This window comes from Thalia democratica, chromosome 4 (genome assembly GCF_965202585.1).
Source record: "Thalia democratica chromosome 4, ktThaDemo2.hap1.1, whole genome shotgun sequence".
In the NCBI taxonomy this organism is placed as follows: domain Eukaryota; kingdom Metazoa; phylum Chordata; class Thaliacea; order Salpida; family Salpidae; genus Thalia; species Thalia democratica.
In genome coordinates, this window is record NC_139168.1 from 36,660,739 (window position 1) to 36,678,727 (window position 17,989).

Here is a 17,989-nt window from a genome sequence, read left to right on the forward strand (position 1 = left end):
GTTTAATTGTTTGATTAAACTAAATATACTCTAATATTTTTAGCTTTCTATAGATTTTTTTTTGATACCGTACTTCTTAAAAACAACAAAAAAAAAACAAAAGCGCAAAAATATAGGAAAGTTTTATTTTCTGACTTTTATTAGAAAATGGTAGTTTAGAACTGCAAAATTGTTTGCTTTTAAGTAATTCTAAAACTTTTTTTTTTTAAGTAAAAATTCTATATTAAAGTTCAACGTTACTTTAACCAAATATAAAAGTATAATACCAATTTTATCAAGCATTAATCTAACATAAAACAAAATAAGTTAAAATACTTATACCTCAAAATAACAAAAAACAGTTTCTACATCAAGTTTTTTTGTGTATTAAAATAAGTTAAATACTATTTAAAATAAATAATATAAAAATAAAATTAAGAATTAAGTACGTTGTATAACAAAAGTATTTTTAATATTACAACAAATAGTTCTAATTATGGTTGAAGAAACTTTAGCAAAAAAGTAGTCTTTCCGTCGATTTAAAAGACACTTGACTGTTTTTCTATCTAACTTATGAACTATTTTTTTTAATACACATACTTCTATACTTACTTTTTAGTATTTATTTTAAGGTTAATAACAAATAAAAAGGTTTTAATTGGTTGTAATAACTTATTTTTAATAATTGGTAATGCCTAAATTAGTATAGTTATTAGTATTTGAGTAGAATTTTAAATTAAAGTTGTAATTACAAGTATAAAATGAATTTTGTACTATAAACCTAGTTTTTTATAGCTTTTAATTTAAAAGTACATCATGGTATTGTTTAAACCTTATCTACATATCATATTTCAAAGTATACAATTTGGTTACAGCAAAGGCAGTCGATAAACTTTTGATTAAGAAAATAAACGCGTATTGTCAAAAATAACAGTTTAACTCACTTTAGCTTCACCATCAGCTGAGAGTGGGCATGAGTAGCTGCTTGAACTTTGTTTGACCCTCTCTGATGAACAAGTCGAGTGCCGGTCATTTGTTTGCATGAAAAAAAAAATCTGAATTTTGATTTCTGGGTTTAATTGTGTTTTAGTTGGCGTTTTTGATAGACGAAAAAGTAGTCTTTAGAAATAAGGGAATCTACAGCACGATACACTACTTGTTTTACTTTATCCCTTTGAGTTGAAAAAGGTTGCTTTTAATTTAGTTGACGTTAGTTCATTCAATTTATGATATTCCAAAACAAAAACTATTGCCTTTATTTTTAAATTTTTAATTAAATATGTAACTCAAAAATTTGCAAATAACTATAAAATATTCAATTATAAATAGTTACTTTAATCTGTTTCAAAAGTAGTTTAAGCTGAGTCAATGAATGTAGTTGTTAGTACGAGTTGTTTAATTCTAATGACAATTTATTAAATATAAATTAGACTACTGTGTACTACAATTTGCATAACAGCTAAACTTTTCAGTCTAACAAAAGTAAAAATAAAATAAACTTATTTGGGTGATAATTAACGACTATCCTAGTATAAATAGAGTACTGCCTGCAAAATAACAAGTTTAACTGTAAATTTTGAATAAATTTTGATCTATTTTTAGCTACATAAAATACAATAGTCTATTTCTTTTTTACTTGTAATCAAACTAACTGCCAGTATAATTAAATTTGATGTCTTACTCTCATTGAGCAAAAACAAAATCTCGTTTTAGTTAAGTATAAATAAATAAGTCAAATTAGTTTAAATTAACTTCGACATTTAAATTTACTCATTCTAAAAGATCATACTGTTAAATTCCTGATATCAGTAAAATAACTGCTTTTATTCTTATTTTAAATACTTCATAGTTATTAAAAACTTCCAAGTTATATTTTAAATATATAGCACAAAATGCAAAAACATAATGATATCATAAGTTTTTAGGTTGTTTTTATGTTTAAAGTTTAGATTCAATTTAAAAACTACTTACTTAGAGTATAAAGTAAAATAATAACCTTGTCTTGATAAAAACTTTCGTCGATTTGTAAAAAAATTAAAGTAGCGATTAGTTTATTATAAGATTTGGCTTAGTTTAGTTATTTGATTTATTTAGTTATATTAAAGATGCATGAAAAACTAAAGCTTGTTTTTATAAATCACACATTTACAGTATTTAATTTATTACTTAAATAACTTACTTAGCTGTAACATTTATCCTGAATAGAATTTATGTACACATTATTTCTTTTTTTTTTTTTTTTTTTTTCTTGCTTATTTAAAAATAAATTTGTTTCTTTAAATATTTTGTGTATAATTTTTGGCGTGTTCGAAGAAAAAATTTTAAATTAAACGCTCACATGTATCTTAAAAATTAAAAAGCTTGACTTTATTATACTTTTTATCATCAATTAAATTAGTCGGTTAATTTGTTAACAGTACTGCACTATCTACTAAAATTAATTAAATAAATTTAATACAATATATTCTAACATATGTGTTTAGAGTAATATAACTTCTGTTCTTTATTTTACAAAAAAAAAAAATTCAAAATATTTTAAGTCTATTTATACTTCAAAGTTACTTTAAAATCACTTTTACTCAAATTTATTTCTAGTTTAAAAAACATTCTTCACCAATAAATTTTGAAAATAAAGACTTAAAACAATTTATTAATAACTAAAATAAAACAAAAACTCTGCTTGTATAATTTTAAAACTTTTACAAATTAATTTTGACAATTAAAACGAAAAACACTACTCGTTACTTCGTAGCATACAACGTGGCCTATCCCCTTCTTTCGGTGTACAATACAAAACTCAAAAGTTCAAGACCTCACGGTATTTTTTCTTAAATAACAAGGTAAAACGAATGAATACGGTTAACAACGACGTGTGATTTTTAGCCTTTTTGCTGTTGTCATCGTTTTAAAAAGAGCACATTGACCCCGGTGCAGAGCTCTCTTCCGTGCTATTTTAAACAAAAGCCTGCATGGGAGGCCCCTTGCCAAAAACAACAATCTTGAGAGGGTTACCAAGAGGTCACTGGCCGTTGCTAGCGAAAGATATTTTCATAAAAGTGATTGATGACCGTCCGCGCATTATGATTATAAATTCACGCCATCAACGATTCAAAATTATTTAACTTTTTAATAATGTAACTGTTTTGACAGAAAACATAGACGTGTAATACTGATAAGTTGTGGCCGACTGTGAAAGCTTGTATTTAAAGTCTGAAAATTAAAGCTATGTAGAGACAATCTGTACTAGATTGTTCCAACTATTTTTCTAACATGTAATTTTCAAGTGAGTAAAACAAACTGTTTATTTATATTTCTGTATTAAATGTTTTAGTTTAACAGTTTTTCAATAGTAAATAAATTGTTAACTATATTTTCTGCAAGAAAAAACTTCAAACGCACATTAAGTGGTTATTTTTTAAAGGAAACATTTAATTTTTCAAAGGTTAGATATTTAAGTAAAACTTTCTAGACAGCGAATTGCCTGTTTAACTTTATCAAATGTAACTAAAAATAAAAAGTGTGTATTTCACAATTTACCTATAAAAGTATAATGTTTTTCTTTTTTAAACTTAATATTTCGTTCCAAGTTTCCTACTTAAGGAAAAATTCGTCAAAATCCATCTACACAGTACTCATTACTTCAACTCACCAAAAACTTTAACCGAAAATTTAGTTTGAGATGTGATATTTTGCGAGGCTGAACATATTGCTGTAAAAGAATAGATACAAATATCATATGGGAACTTTTGTGTGATTAATGACTCTCATTTGTCATCATTTATTTTACTTGTTTTGCCGAACTAACTCACACCAACTACATAACATACGCTGCTGTTCGAGCCGTATAATATTCTAAAACTGTAGCCAACAGCTGTGGACGAAAATTCAAAGCAAAAAATACTCGTACACGCAAGCAGTTTTAATCTACTTTTATTAGAAAGTTGTTTGTTTTTTTATGTTGTTCTTGGAAAATTGGTATTTTTAAATTTCGGTGCCAGTTTGTTCAAAGATGGGTTGCAGACACGATCTTGTAAAAATAGAGCTAGCTGTCAGTTTCAAATTAAAAACTGTTTTAGTTTTTACAGACTTTTTTATATTACATCAGTTCAATTAAATTTATTCAGTTGTAACCGTTATGATAACTTACTGTACACTTACTTTAAATACAAAATAGCATCGTATATTAGTCGTCTAATCATTTTATAACTACAAAAATTATGTAAACTTTTATTACTTATTTATTTAAAAGGAGATTTACAAAAACTAAATTTTCTAAGTAAATAATTTTTTAAATTTAAATTATTCTGACTATTTTTGATAGACTTAAAATTAAAATATTTATAACGTAAAATCTAGTCATAATTCTGTAAATTAAAAAAAAGAGCTTTATGCTTAATAAAATATAATTTTCTACAAGATTTTGTTTTTCTTAATCATTTTCCTTTATAACTATAAAACTAAACCATTAAAAAATACTTTAGATATAAAGAATTTTTTTGGGGTCAGGATAAAATTTTAAACAATTTTTAAGCAAATGTTTTTTATTCGTTTGAAAAATATTTGATAATCTTATAAGCTAAACTTATTAAAATTTAGTACGACAATCATTTTTCTTGGTGTAAACTTTCTGAAAAGTTTTAAGTATGTTGTTAGGTTTACTAATTTTTAGCTTTTAAAACAGCACAAATATAAAATTTTTGTCCTATTAGTACGGTTTTATATTCTAGCTAGAATGTTTCATCTTATTTGCTTTCTTCGTAAGGTAATTTTTCATTGGTTTTAAAGGAATTAAGTATTGTTAAGGCAAAAGAAAATCTAAGAAACTTTTGTATTTTCTATAGCTAATTTAGCAAATATTATTACGACAAAAAATTTATTAAAACATTATTAAGATAACTATAAAATTAAACTTCGATAAAATTGTCAAAATATTATATTTGAAAAATAGTTATTTTTTTACTAAAAGATGCAAATTATATAGACGTTTAACAAAAAAAAAACTTTAGTTTAAGTTTATATTTCATTGTTTTCTTTACTTTAAACTATAAAACTTTTTTTTATTACTTAGTAGAAACAATTATTTGAATGTTTACTTGTAAGCAGTAGTAAACTGTTATTTAGAGAAACTGAAAAAAAAACGTTTACTTGTATGTATGTATTAAAACTTCGAATCAGAATAGAACTAGTAATAAGCGAGTTTTAAAATTTAATTACTCAGAAGAAAAATTAAATCTTAATTCAAAGAATCTTTTATAAATTGCTTATTTTAAGTACTGTATATTGCATTTTTTTGTATTTTTGATTTCCGATTTTTTATAAGGTAGCTGTAATAATTGATTAACTATAAAAAATACAGTTTTTATATGATCAATGAAGCAATTAGGGTTCTTCGATTAATTACCTTAACTTAGTATTAAAAATCTACTTTTTAATATAAAATCGTAGAAAAAAAAAATTTGAACAAAACGATTGTTAATAGTATCTTTTATTGTAAGTGTCTTTGGTAGTTTTTTTTAACAATCTTAAAAGCTTTAAAAGTTATTTTAAATATAGTTTACGTATACTGAAGTTTTTTAACGTTACTCTTTTAGATTAAACTCTAAAACTAATTTGTTTTACTTTAAGTCTAGCCGGGTCACAAGTAATTTTTTTACCATAAAAAAACGATCAGACCTTCCTAATTTATACATTTACGTACTTTCAAAGGAAATGGTTTTCAGTTATAAGTTGAAAAAGCTGGCCACTTAGCATTAGAAATTTGTGCTGAACTTACGTTCTACGCCATTTAAATAAAGCTTTTTTTATCTGAAATGATTTATATTTTTGAATCATGAATAAAACTTAGCAAAATTAATCAGATTTAAATGGAAAAGGGGTACCGACTGAGACGAAAACCTTAAAGCGTATTCCGATTGAAGTAAAACTGACAAAGGCTCACAATAATATTAATCTTAACTTGTCAGGCTTAATTTTAACCTTAATTTCCTTCAAAATCTTATTTATTTTAAATTTGTTTAATATTTATCTAATACGCTTTGATATTAAACACCAAAGCTATGAAATTATAAAAGTCTAAAAATATAGAGTTTTGTTTGTTTATTAAATTAGTTTTTGGTTAATTAAAACGAAATGTTGTCATATTGATTAAATTTTTGATAATAATAATAAATACTAAAATTAAAGCACTTAAGACCATAAAAAGTTCGTACTTGACTTTTATTACTTAAAAAAAATAAATTTAATTTGGTACAACTTTTTAATCTAAAGATGTAAACAAACTCATAGTCGTGTAATATACATACTTAAAAACTAAAGTTCATTGAAAAACGTAAAAAAATCTAAATTTGTGTTCTTTATGTAATGCGTAGTACAGATGTATTAAATAAAAAAACTAGGGTCAAAAGTGTTTCAATTAGCATGCTGTTATCCCACACTTTGAGCTTTTGCTACAAATTGTATCATTTTTGATGACTGCTGCGGCGCTAAATTTAAGTTATAACTTCATCTGGATAGCACGGCAATAGAGGTTAAAGGAGACGAATCAAAGTGACCTGGTGCTATACTCGACTCGTATATAATTTAATATAAATGTATCGAATCAACTGAATGAAATACAGATGAAGTAATGATTTAATTTAATATAAGCGTTTATTTATAAATCAAGTAACAATGCAATTGTTTCTTATTGCTTTTTTATATACAATTTTAGTTCCATTTTAATGGTCTTTTTATTATTTTAATAGCTTTAAAAAAGGTTGAAGTACAAACGAGTTCAAATTTAAGAACGAAATATTTTAAATATTTTAGGTATAAAAAAGTATTGTGTTTTTCTTTAAAATTTCTTTAAAAATAAACATTTCTTTATCACTTTTTATTATTCACAAACTAAGCTTTAATTCTGTTTAGTTTTCTTTGAAGTTCAAGGGAATTTTTGACTTCAAGCACAACAGCTCTAAACAAAAACAGCACCTTAAATTTTGCAAAAAAAAATTCCAACACTTGCTAATTTTTTTTTGAGAGTTTTAAGAACTTCTTATTATGCCGGATACAAATGAGTAATAAACCTTCGTGTAGGCTGTAAGTGAGTATTCGAATTTTGATTTATTGAGTTTACAGTACAAGCACGGCATTGTCTAACCTTTATAATCTGGTTTTGTGCTAAACATTTTGAGCTAACAGAGTGCAAAAAAAGTTTATATTTTGATTACTCACCAAAACAATGCATCATTTACAAGGTAGACAAATTATTTTGTCGTTCTCTGTAAACAAAAGATTCTAATTTATTGCTTGTTATGAAATTAAAACAGGGCTTGCTACGTGCGTAATTGTGTAAGATTTAAAAAAAAACTTAATAAAGGTTACTAAAAACTCATACCTATAATATTAAATATCATTTACTATACTACCAGTAATGTGTTAACCCTACTGCGATGCTTAAATTCTTATAAAACAGTTTAAACGATTTTTAAAATGATGTGCTTACACATTACAATTTAAAGTAACAAAGTTTTATGACCTTTAAAAAAATACAAAACACAATACCTAATATGGTGTTAACCGAACAATTTATAACTTTATAAAGCTTTTTAAAATTCAAAGTATATTAAAAGCAACATACCTTGTTTTTTTTTTGTGTGAATGTCTACTTTAGGGTGTAAGAACAAAGAGTTTTAGTTTAAAAAAAAAAAATTTAAGTAACTGCAGCTATTTTACAGCCAGTGAAAACTAAGTTTTTTATACTTTCTAATAAAAATGATATGCTTTAAATTTCTATGTTTATTCATTCTAAGTTCACTGAGATTTTCCTTTGACAAATTTCATTACTAAACAGTCGATTGACTTTTATAGCAATAAAGCTAATATTGTTTTTACAACAATAAACTTTTGAATTATTTAAAGCTTCAAAAAACTTATTTATGAAAATGCGAAGTATAAATTTACAGCGCTGTAAATATTAAATAAATAGGGATCGGGCTTATGGTTGGTACAATAACAACGCGAAAACCAGTATTTTGTTTTTATGAAACAGACATAAGTAACATGATCAATCAAATAAAGACGCCAACATTGCTGATGGAGCATATCCTACTTTACCTTGGTGATTTATTACCTTTTACAGTATATTTTTACCGCACCATCTACCAACATACCCCGTAGAGTATTGTGAGTACCTTATTACATGGTTTAAAATTATTTCAATATTTCAATGCGAATTTAATATAATTTGCACAGCTACTTAAGAAGTCACGAATAATATTTTTATTTTATGTTTTTATAAGATAAACATAAAAACTGTATGATTAAAGATTTTGTTTAGCATTTTTTACAGAAAAAGAGCGAAATTCATTTTTAGTAACAACATATAAAATATAAACTTTACTGGCAAAGCTTTAAGGAGATCACTAAACTTTTTGAGAAACTTTTGTAAATTTTGTTTTTTCCAAAAATACAAGCTTGAAATAAGTAAACAAGTATTGTTTATTCTCTTTGAATAAGATATTCATTGTAACTGTGGATCTGAAAAATATCATTTATTGAGTGATATTGTTTTATAAATAAATTCGTGAACCAATGAGTTTTTGTTTTTTTCCTTGAATGCAAGTTTAGGTCTTTGATTATTACTATGGAACTAAATTAAAAGTATATAAACGAGAGTTGTATAAGTTCAATAAGTGTTAAGTTTGAAATCTAAGAAGACTAAAGATAACTTTTGCAATCTCTAAAACACTACTTAAGAACTGATTAGTTTGAACATCCAAACATTTTACTGAATATAATTACAAATTTTAAGAATTGTATGTAATCAAAGTAAACTTTAGCTTTTAGGTTTTCAAATTTAATTTAATGTTACTATGTAACAATTAAGATATAACTTGTTTTATGTTTATTAAACATGTATATACTTGGTTTTGCATTTTGTATGTTAGTTTTTGATTTGCATAGCTTTTATAAGTTCTTAAAGTAAAAGTCTAACTTTGTATAACTTGTAATCATTAACTCCAAAATACTTAACCATACAATTTTTGCAATAAGTGTCAAAACCCATTCTCATAAGTTAATTTATTTTTATAATTTAGCTCTGCGGGAAACATTACAACATATCTACTTAAATAAAAAATGTTTATCTTTTAAATGTTTAATATAAAGTTATGATTTTTTTTTTCTAACTTAAGTTCTTACTTCATTCAAATTGTAGCAACTTTTTTTGTTGTTGTCGTTGGCTTACCAGTTTAAATGTAATCACTAAATATTTTTTATAGAACTAGTGAAATATACAAGTTTATGGTCTATTCAATAATTAATTTAAGATAATATTGTTTGACTCGCAAGTACTACAAAAAGAACAATTAACATTGCAGTTTTAATACAAAACAACACTAATAAGTTATTGTTTTATTGAAATTTACTAAGTTTATTTTTTATATAAAAAAATCGAACTGAGGTATAGAAGTATTTAGTAAAAGTTTTATTAAACACTTAATTAGCAAAAATTCACTAACATTTTTCATAGTTATCTATTTTGATGATCTATTTCAGGATAAAATATCTATCAATGACAGATGTATTAGGTTGAAAAAAATTACTTTCCCAAGGAAATTTTAAGCCGTTTTTATTTAAACAACTAGTTGACATTATAATTTATTTTTTCATGATTTTTGCGACCAAAATTGTCTAAATAAGTTTATGCTTTTAATTTACTACATTCTGTATGCTTTACTTTAAACTAAACGTGTATTATAGTTAGTAAATAATAAAAATATTTAAAAAAAACTTTAGGTTAGTATATTTTATTTCTTAAGTTTTAAAAGTTACAAATAAAATTTTATAAAACAATATTTATTAAATAAACCTGTAAATAATAAATAGAAAAATATTGAGTATTGCATACTTTTTATTTAATGATACACCATTATTTTAAAACAAGTAAATTTTATTTTACAGCTACTTTAAGCTATGTTTAACTTAAAAGAAAAATATTTCCAAACTATTTATATCGTAAACAGTAAAAAACTATATCTTTACATATAAAATAATAAAAGTATTATACAAAACTGTTTTTTTAAATTTTGAAATAAGTTAAGAGCTTCATCATTTTTAAGGAGCATATGAGTAAACAAAAAAACCTGCATTATTATTGTCTATTAAACAATAAAAAAGCGCTCAAAAAGTTTGGTCTAAGGACCTGGTGTACGAAAAAACCTTTCGGTTATCAAGTCGTACACCACAATTACTTTATATAGAATTTATTGTATATTGTATAACACATTAGAAGTATAGTAAAAGTTATTTCACGTATACAAAACACTTAAATCACAAATATAAACTGTAAATACATTGAAATGAATCTTTGTTTATACAAATTCATTACTCGATTGTTTTATTATGACAAAAAAGAAATCGAAAATAATGAAATTGGTCTAATCAATTATTGTTAAGGAATGTTTATAAGTTAATTTTTTGTATCTAACAATAATAAAAATTAAACAAAAAAAAAAATAATTAAAGAATCAAAAGAGTTCCGTAAAAGTAAAAAGCTGGAATTCATGCGTAAGCAAGTAATTGTATAAGTGTATACTGAAGACCTTATTTAACGTCATATGTATGTTTTTTTCATACTTTTAGAATTTATCCAAAAAACTGTTTTTCGAAGTTTAATTATGATTTTTGTTTTGCAGCTGCGATATTCAGTTTTTTTCAACTTAAAAAGAATACTTATTTTTTACGTTAGTTCTGTTTATATTCGTGTAACTTTTTATAAAAATAAGCTTTCTTCTACTAAGCTTTGTTACTTATTTGTAGGTACACGAGCTAAATGGTGTTTATTTTCATTGGTATTTCTAAAGCTATATTGGTGTTTTAAGTGACTTCTTTTGACTTTTTACCTTTCAAGATTATTTAAAACTATTTTTTAACACAGTGGCTGACGGTAGCTTTGTAAATTAATTTTTATTGTAAAACTTATACCGTCTCCTGACATTTTTTTTTTCTGCATTTATGTTTTCATGTGCTAACTTCGTTTCTTGGTTTGCATTTTCACATGATTTTTATTAATGAATATAATATTTTTAAAACACACGCACAGGTTAGATATTTTGAAAGTTTTTTTGTTTTAAATACTTATAGGGCTAGATTTAACGAAGAATCTTTCTACAAACTTATTTTGTGCTGTATTGATAATAAAAGAAACATTTAAGTTTTCTGTCGTTTAACTTAGGAAGTTTTTACAGCAAGATATTTAATCAATTCCTTCTGTATACATTAAATAATCAATGAAACTATGTTTTTCTAAATCTGTTTAGTTAAATTTTGAATAGCTTGCTTTTTTTGGTGAATAGAGTTAAATGTAGTTATTGAGTATTTTACTTGAACTTTCTTTTTTATAAAAAAATCAGTAAGCTATTTTTACATCGATATTATTTATCAGTGTTCAGCCAGACTTTATACAAAAATCAGATTTTAAACTTATTTAAAATACTTTAGCTTAATAAATTTTTTGTGCATATTAGTAAAGAAATTTAGAACAAAATAAATACCAAAGTGAAATTTGTTTAGTAAAACCTGCACTTATGAAAAATCTTAAATCATGATATCATATAATAAAAATTTTTTTTTTTAAATCATTATATTAGATTTGTAGTTTTCTTTCAAAAGTTAGAACCATTAGTTAAAGCCACTTAACAGAATACAAGAAATAAAAACAAAAATAAAATATTTTATCTTAGACTTATGAAACCAAAAATATAGTACAGCTAAAAGTATAAAAATTTAAATAAATAAAATCTTAACTAAGCATAAAAAAGTTTCAAAAATTTTTGTTCTATTAAAGTCAAAAATTAGCCGTGTAACAATTTAGGATAATTAACTTATAATTACTTGCTTAAACCAGTGGGAACAATACTCAAAGTTTGAAAACAAAAAAAAAACTCTCCTATTGATATTGCAGAACAGAGGTCGGCAGTCGTTTGTTAGGAACGGGACAGATCTACTTAAAAAAGTTCTGTGCGGTTCATACATTAAAAACAAGTTGTTTTCCAGGCCACATTATTTTTGAAAAAAAAAACTTAAAACGAAATAGATTTTTTAAAGTAAAAAAAGAAAAGTAAAGAAAAAACCTTTCGGTTATCGTGTCGTACACCACTTGGATACCTTAAAACTTCATGTCCAGGACAAATAGGCAACATAGATTACTTAAAAGCAAAAGTAAAAAAACATTTGTAAACTTTAGATATAAAAATAATTATCTGTTTAGATAAGTTTTAAATATTTAAATGCAGCAGTATTAATAAATAAGCAAAATTAAAACACTTTACTAACAAATTATTCATAATCTGTTTTTTATTTTAATTGTGAGGTAATGTTTCTATTTTTCATATGAAATAACTTTGTTGAAAAAAGCTTGTTTTATAGAGTCATTGAATGTCATAGAAAAAAAAACTTTCTATTGAATACTGTTAAGGTGATATTTGCAAGTAATTTCTGTACAATAAAAATGTTTATTTATCTGTAATTTACTCTTGATAAGCAATTTCTGTAAAAGTGTTTAAACCAACAATTCCAGCTGCATGCACCCAATAAATTTTGAAAAAAATAAGTTTTAAAGAAAATCTAATTAGTAGTAAAAGTTGCTTAATTTCTAAGCTAATGTACTATATATGTGCTATATTGAATCAAATAGTACTTGAAACTATCTAAAAACATATACTTTAACTAAACTACTGTTATAATGGTATATTTTCGTCTATTGCACAAAAATAAAGTTTATTTTAAAACTCAATATGTAGTATAACAATTTAGAGTAAAAATAGTTCAACATAGAATAAAAAACTGTTTAATATTTTTTTAAGAAACTTTATGTGCTCAGTACAAAAATAAAAAGTTTTTCAAAAAAGAAACTATCCTTGTATTTTAGTACCAACGAAAACTTAGTATACAATACAAATACAACATAACAATTTATAGTAGAAGATATTATAAAATAGATATTTATAAGCAGTACAACTAAAAAACAAAATAGACTCAGTCAAATAGATTTATACATTAACTACTTCTCTAACTGTTATTACAATACTTGTTGTTTTTCTTTTTTTTTTTGAAATATGATCATAGTTTTAAATAATATACATTTTGATTAGTTTATACTAGGGTCTAGACCAGGGTTTCCCAAAGTGGGCCAAGTGGCCCCCTAGGGGGCCATGACAGATACTCAGGGGGCCATGAGCAGCAAAGGGGGATGAGGGGGGGCCATGAGCAGTAAAGGAGCCACAGGGGGGGCCATGAGATCAAAACTTGAAGCTTACACTAGATATTCTCGAGTTTCAGATGAAGAGCAAAAAAAAAAAAAAGGTCCTATGTGTATTTTATTGTAGTTTATGAGTAATCTATATGTTGAAGGGGGCCATTACTTTTTCAAACTCTTTAAAGGGGGCCATTAGCAAAAAAGTTTGGGAAACCCTGGTCTAGACTTTTTAAATGGGGTAGCACAGTTTTGTCTTTGTTTAATGTTAGGTTATTTACACATTAGCTTTCAATGATATACTTATAAATAATATTTAAGTATCTTCTCAAGTATTAAAGCATTTGTTTGTTATGATGTAAATAAATATTCATTTAATTAATCATAAAATAAAAGTGTTATTTTCTAGTCATGTATTTAAATGTTAAACAATAATCTATCAAGAAAATGATTCATAAACAGCGTTTAACTTAATAAGCTTGTTATTGAAAAAAAAAATTATAAAAAAATTAATTATCATCGATTTAATTCAGGTATAGTGTTAGTATACATTAACTAATAACTCAAAGTTTGATATAAAACAAAGTTGTTTTTGAAAAAAAGACTTAAAAAACTATTAATTAGTTAGTAGTTATAAATTTTTCAACTATTCTTATCATATTAACAAGTAGTTGATACTTTATAACAATTTATATAATAATTTAAAAACCAAAAAATTGATAAACTAAACATCATATATAAGTCAAATTTGTAGATAGTTTTTTTTAGATTTTAACGGTTTTTTTTTATTTCAAATGAAAACAAGTTTTAAAATTGAAACAAGTACTAAAGGACTCTAATTGAGTAAAAATACATTATTAGATAAGAACTTTTTAATAAAGTCTGGTAACAATTGTTATTTAATTTTAAATGGTTTGATTCAACTAATAAAATTTGAAATTTCTCTATAAAAAAGTTACTGTTCTTTATCATGTTATCAATCTATATATAAACAATAAAAAAACAAAAATGTTATAAGAAAAATTTGATGTTTTTTTCTAATATCACTATATTAAAATTATTGTCGAGTAATTGAAATGACATGAGCAGTTTTGGTAAACTAAAATGATCAAAACTTGAAAAACTCAAAATAAAACCAATAAATAAAATATGATACTAAGACATGTTCAAAACTACTTTAATATAACTTAATTCTTAGTTTTAAAATATTAATTTGTAAATATAAGTTTAGTATACACAGTTTATTCTACAATTTAAAAAATATAATTCAAGTTAATAACTGTGTAAATTAAAGTTAGACTACTAAAACTAGTTTAAAAATAAAGCTTAAATCAAAAAAAGTTTTATTTGACAAACAGACTTTCAAAAGAAACAACTTTATCGTAACATCTTAAACGAATTTCATTTTTTACTATTATCAGCTGTTTCTAAGTAGAACATAGCACAGAAGTGAAGCTTTTTTTTTTGATTACAAGAAATATTTTCATGTTGTTATTCTATTTTGTTGTTTTTAATTCAATATTCAAAAATTTAGAGGTGTAATAAAAATAACAAGCGAATCTACTATAATACTTTTTCTAAACAACGATTTAATTGAATAACAGAAACTTTCTTTTTTCATAAATTTTTCAGGGGTCACACCGGCTTTAGGAAACAAGTCTAAACAAGCTCTTGGTGTATATGCATCACTGCAAAGAAAAAGACTATGGCGTTTGTTGTTGAAATATTAAAAACTGCATCACTCGCTTATATATTTTTAATAGAAGTATTTAGATCTAAATTTAAGTTATTTAATTTTTGTATCTTAAATTTTTATTGAGATTTATTGTGCAACGTAGTTTGGGCATTAAAACCCAAACCACTTAACCAGAAGACAACGAAAAATAAAAATTAAGCTTTAATATTACTTATTATGAAGTAGATTTATAATATATAAATGTAGTGCAAATTGAATGAAGAAAGGTATTTAAAAAAACTCACTAAACATTTAAATAGAAACTAAAACTTTGGATATAAAACGAGCATAGCAAATGAAGGAAAATATATATTGTGTAGAAGTTCTACTAAAACACGCAATACATTTAGTTAAAACAAACTAATAGATTAAATTTTTTTTTAATCTATGAGTTTTTATTTTGGAAGAAATAAGTATTACGAAGTTAAAAAACGATTAATATACTTTAGATTATTATAACTAGCTTTAACCTATTTTAAATATATAAATTATGTTTAACAAAAAACAAACGTTTTCTTATAAATCAGTACACTTATTACTAATCTTGTTTTAACCCATTCAATAAAAACACTTTTATTTTAATAGTTAGAAACTGATTTTCTTCTTTTCTAGTAGTTTTTGATTACTTAATGAGCAGTTAAGTTACTAAAAGCAACCATGTTTATCTTTACACGAAATAAACAAAAAGCATTAGATATTGTTTTTGATGTCAATAAAACTTAATATACATTAAAATATGCATTATTTATGATGGTTTAATTGGCTTATAAAATTGAATTATGTATAAAAGACAAACTCTAAAAAAATATTTTTAGGATATCTTAAAATAAAGTCAAGTAGTATGAAAATATATTAAAATTACCCATGTTGAAAGATTTTCTTTAAAACGTTTAATTCTCGCAAACTAAAAGCGAAAAACTAGTCTAAATTAAGCTGATGAACATTCATAAACAAAACTTAATTTTTTTAATTTTTTTATTGCAGGATAAGAATTGAACTGTTTGTTTTAATTTTGATTTAATATTCTCAAAAAGTATTGAAAAAATTAAACTTATAAAAACTAACAATTTTATAAAGAAAAATACTAAAAAAACTCACATAAGCGTTGATAAGAACTAGTGACCACTTGTTTGATACTAAAAAAATTATATATAAATTTAATTTTAACCATTTGTATCAAATTAATTGATCTTTTAAACTAAAATCTATTGTTTTGTTTTTTTTTTTATTAATTTGACATTTTTTAGCTTCAACTGTTGGTACAACATGCAAAGTGGAGAAGCAAGTTAGTCATTGGTAATCAATGCAAACCTGGCTCTTTTAAAACTTCTCTGAGGATCGTTAATACTTTCATATCTCTTGATTGTCCCGACCACATAAAAAATGCCAAACAATAATTTACTCTTAAAAACTTATGAGTTAGGAAAGTGTACGTGGAGAGTTAGACTTATGCTTCAACATCCCAAGGTAGTCGCTGCTGTGAACTGCTCAGGTAGTGAAATAGAAACTGTTGAATATCCAGAGTATCTCAACAATCCACCAGACTTACAGTCTAAAGTAGTACTCCTTGGATTAGAAAGCGCTTCTCGAATATCTAGGAACCCTAGTATTAATGGAAGACTTCTTACTAATTGAAGTAAAAATAAAATCGGTTTATTGGATTTAGTGAACACTTGAACGCCAAATGACAGGTTGTTCCATCCATGGCGTGTGTATACTGGTGAGTGGTGACTCTGAAATCTTCTATGTAGCTTAAAATTAAATGAACAATAAGTTATTTGGCAAAACAGCAAGTGTAGCTGAAATCAACTCCCTTTCTGTTAATCGTTAGAATGAGAACAAAATTAGCTACTGGTTGACAGCTAAATAGCTTAATAGGACACAAGGAATAATGAAAAGAAGCTTTATGTGTTTAACGCAGGAGAAACGTATCGGCAAGTTATTTAAACTTTTTTAACAATTACTAAACAAATCTAGGATATCTAGAGATTTAAAAAGAATAGAGTATTGAACAAATTTTGAACTTAATTTTTTGGTCGCCATACAGTGAGACTAATATTGCAAGTAGAGGTTCTGAAAATACGATAAAGATTTGTGACTTTCAGTCAGACACCGTAATTAAGTTTAAACTTAAAGGTGAAATCCGTGATTTTGTTTGGAAGGAGCACTAAAATATGACTGTCAGTGTTGATACAAAAGAAGTTCTCGTGTTGAAGATAAATATTGAGTAAACAAAATAGCGTTAACAGTTTTTTGTGTTTGTTGTGTACGTCATTGCATAAGTTTGCTACATTTTATTTTTTGCTTTACTTACAACATTTAATGGTTCTACAATGCAGTAAACGGTTTACAACATTACAACTGTTCCTTTGAAATTATAAAACATACATGGGTTTTTTCAATTGAAAACTTTACATCATTTCATTCGAACTTTTGTTTTGTTAAAACTTTTTTTTAAATGTTGTTAAATTTATTGTGTGCTCTTAATTTGTTGTAAAAAAGACAGAACATATATAAAATTTTGTTCTTATTAGTACTAAATTATAAGATAAAGTTACAGTACAACAGTTAAATACAAACTAATTTACAAGTTAGGTGTTAAACATACACTTAATTTAAAATATTATAACTTAATAACTAGATTTTTCGTTTTGAGTTTAAGAGTGTATTAGAGTATTATATCATACCATAATGGATTATCAGTTTTAAAATTGTCAGCTAAATTTGTAGGCATTTTTTAATTTATCTTCTTTTTTTTTAACAAACAGCTTTGTACCTTTTTAGTTAATTCATTTTTAACTATAACTTAGTGCTTACAATATTATACCACTAAAAAAGCATTATATTTTTTTATTTATCTTAACTTATGTATAACTACAGTGTAAATATATAAAAATTAACGGTATGACAAAAATAAATACTATGAAATATGAATATATAATTTTGTTCAGTAGTTTTATAAAAAAAAACATTCGGGAAAACAGCTGATACTAACGTATTAAATACGACCAAGGAAAACATCCGCAAAAGTCTTTAAAGCC